Source organism: Solanum lycopersicum, chromosome 10 (assembly GCF_036512215.1).
Source record: "Solanum lycopersicum chromosome 10, SLM_r2.1".
NCBI classification, from domain to species: Eukaryota; Viridiplantae; Streptophyta; class Magnoliopsida; order Solanales; family Solanaceae; genus Solanum; species Solanum lycopersicum.
This window is the reverse complement of record NC_090809.1, coordinates 28,463,299-28,467,080: the sequence shown is the minus strand read 5'-3', so window position 1 is coordinate 28,467,080 and position 3,782 is coordinate 28,463,299.

The window sequence follows — 3,782 nt, the reverse complement described above, 5'->3', positions numbered from 1 at the left end:
CATAATGGTGAAATTATATTTTGAAGTTATGAACTAATGATTGTATCAAAGATGAGGAGAAGATTAAAAGATGTGCACAAAAAGAAAAAAGATAAATAGAAATAAAGATCATAATGAGATTGACACATCAATTCATCTATGATTCTCCATATATATATATATATATATATATATATATATATATATATATATATATATATATATATATATATATACCCACCATTGCACAAAATTCATTGCATTCTCAAATTTTCACTTTCAATTACATTTATAATTAAAATAGAAAACTAACAATTTATCAAAAACTATCAATTACAAAAGGATGCTAATAAATAATAAAATAAATAAAAGAAACCGTCAATTCACATAATCAAAAGCTTTCAATTTACAATATTATTGAAGTATGTTTTCCAAAATTTTAATTTAAATTCTAATAATTTCTAGGACAATATTAAAAGAATTTTGAAATGAAAGCAAATTTAATATTATTAAAAGAATTTTTTAAAAGAAAGAAATATTAATATTGAAATTTTAAAATATCATATTTCATAAAACCTAATAATGGTATTTAATAAGCCGTCAATGTAAGAATAATTAATTTAAACTAAACCATAAAATATAACCAGATTAGTTTAATAAAAATTAAAATTTAAATATTAAGTAAAGATTTAGGTTAAAAATAAAGTATGTATTTATACTAATTTTTAAAAAAGAAAAAACATAAATTAAGAAGAGAAAGAAAAAAGGAGGAAAAATATATAGATAGAACGACCCTCCCCCCTCACTGACTCATAAACACACATGTATGATTTTAATATTTATAAAAACGCTGTCTTAATAGTTTCAGATCTATATTTTTAAAATTGTATTTCTATAAAAATATTCTTAAGAGAAAAAAAATCATATTTTTAAATGTATTTGTTTATTTATACTTAATATTTTTAATTTTTAATTTTTGTAATTATATATAAATAAAAACAAAACATCAAACCAAAAAAGTCTACTATCAAATGATAAAAAAAATTTGATAGCTGTAGGACAAACCTCCAAAATATTTGTACTTCAAAAAATTGATGGCAAAAGTTGTTTTACCATCCGCATACTTATTATATTATTTTTACAATAATACTAATTTTCTTAAGAGAGATATTATTTCATTAGTGTTCTAATCTAAAAAAAGATTGAAGATTTTTGTTATACTTTTACAATCACAGGTGTAACTCATGCTTCAAATATTATTAATTTTTTAATTTCAGTTCACCAATTATTCTAAAATTAGGACACTTTATCAAAAAGAGAAAACTGTCACGACCCAAATCCGGATCGCGACTGGCACCCACACTTACCCTCCTATGTGAGCGAACCAACCAATCTAAACCTTAACATTTCAATGTAATAACAACAGAAAGTAATGCGGAAGACTTAACTCATTAATAAAAACCAATTCAATAACTATCAATATTCAACATCTATTATTCCCAAAACCTGGAAGTCATCATCACAAGAACATCTACTTTAAACTACTAATTCTAAGAGTTTCTAAAATCTAAAAACACATAAGAAGCTAGTCCATGCCGGAGGTTCAAGGCATCAAGACATGAAGGAGAAGATCCAGTCCAAACTAGACGCATTAGCTCACCCTGAAGATCCGATGTGACGAAGACTGGCTAGAGTCACTGTTGAGTCGAAGATGACGGCACGTTTGCTGCACTCCACAATTAAACAAGAAGAAAACAATAAAAGTAGGGGTCAGTATAAAGCACGGGTACTGAGTAGATATCATCGGCCAACTCAAAATAGAAAACAGTATATACCAAGTAATATCATAAAATCAACTATAATACTCAACATGTAGCAACAACACGCACTATATCATTAACAATTACCGTCAAGTTCACACATGAGGACTCAAGCCCCAATGACATACTCATTTGGGAATCATGTTCATTAGATTGAGTATATTAACATCTTTCAAGATTCATTATCTTTATTCCTCTTGTGTCGGTACGTGACACTCCGATCCCCTAAATCTACGTGTCGGTTCGTGACACTCGATCCCCTAAATCTACGTGTCGGTTCGTGACACCCGATCCCCTAAATCTACGTGTCGGTTCGTGACACCCGATCCCCTAATTCTATGTGTCGGTTCGTGACACCCGATCCCCTAATTCTACGTGTCAGTTCGTGACACCCGATCCCCTAAATCTACGTGTCGGTTCGTGACACCCGATCCCCTAATTCTACATGTCGATTCGTGACACCCGATCCCCTAAATCTACGTGTCGGTTCGTGACACCCGATCCCCTACATGTGTCGGTACGTGACACTCCAATCCACTAATATCATTCCGTAAATCATCAAGCCTTCTCTATACCAAGGCATCCTCAATCCCATTACTTTAATTCATCAAGCCTTCTTCTATACCAAGGCATCATCAATAATAATGTATATTAAAGTTTCTTTTCAAGATTTGGGATTCAATATTTTCATCATGCTTATCTTATCATAATCACATAATCATATTCATGCAAGCATACAATTAAGCATATAGCAGGGTTTATAATATTATCAATACATATCATTCTCTATTAAGAGTTTACTACGAATATCGTAAGGGAAACCATAACCTACCTCCACCGAAGAATTGGAATCAACAAGCAATCTCCCAAGCTTTGATATTCTTCTTCCTCGTTCGACTCTCTCTCTCAATCGATCAATCTATCTCTCTCTTTTCGTTTCTCTTTTCTTATTCAAAACCCTCTTTCTTTTACCCTAATTAACATATAACTAAGTGTAAAAGATGACAATAATACCCTACTAATTAACCCAAAATTACCTCTTTTATCCCTCAAGAATTTTGAGTTATTAATGTAAACCCACGAAATCTATAATTAAGGAAAGAATAGTCCAAAACGTCCCTTAAAATGTGTAAAGAATTCCGATTCTAACTGGGATTGCGTAACCTGTGACGGGCCGTCGTGACTGCGACGATCCGTCACTCAGGTCGTCGTGAGGGCCAGGACTTTATTTTCACCAAGGACACTGTGACGGTCCGTCACACCTGTGACGGTCCGTCCTGCAAGTCCGTTACAAAGTTCAGAGAGTCGATTTTCAGTACCCAATTTCAGAATTCCTAAGTATATTGAAACGAGACATCTGTGACGGACCGTCGTGCCTGTGACGGTCCGTCGTGGATTCCGTTGTTTCAGCCAGTTTTTCCAGAATTGAAGTCTGTTGCTCAAAACGACTAAACGGATCGTTACATTAGATACCAATTTACCCATCGTTCGTCCCCGAACGATCAAAAGAAGGAAAACAAGGGCGAAAAAGGAGTACCTGAATCTGTAAACAGATGTGGGTATTTTTCTCGCATATCCGCCTCCTTCTCCCAAGTGGCTTCTTCAACCGGTCGATTCTTCCATTGCACCTTGATGGATGCAATCTCTCTTGACCTCAACTTGCGAACTTCTCTTTCTAAAATAGCAACAGGCTCCTCTTCATAAGACAAGTTCTCATCAAGCAAAACTGAATCCCAACGGATAATGTAGTTTCCATCCCCGTGGTATCTTTTCAACATAGACACATGGAATACCGGATGCACTCTGGAAAGCCCTGGGGGCAAGGCTAACTCATAAGCCACCTCCCCTATTCGCTTAAGTACTTCAAATGGTCCAATATACCTTGCACTTAGCTTACCCCTTTTTCCAAACCGCATCACCCCTTTCATGGGCGAAACTTTCAACAAGACTTGTTCACCTTCCATGAACTCTAAGTCTCTAACC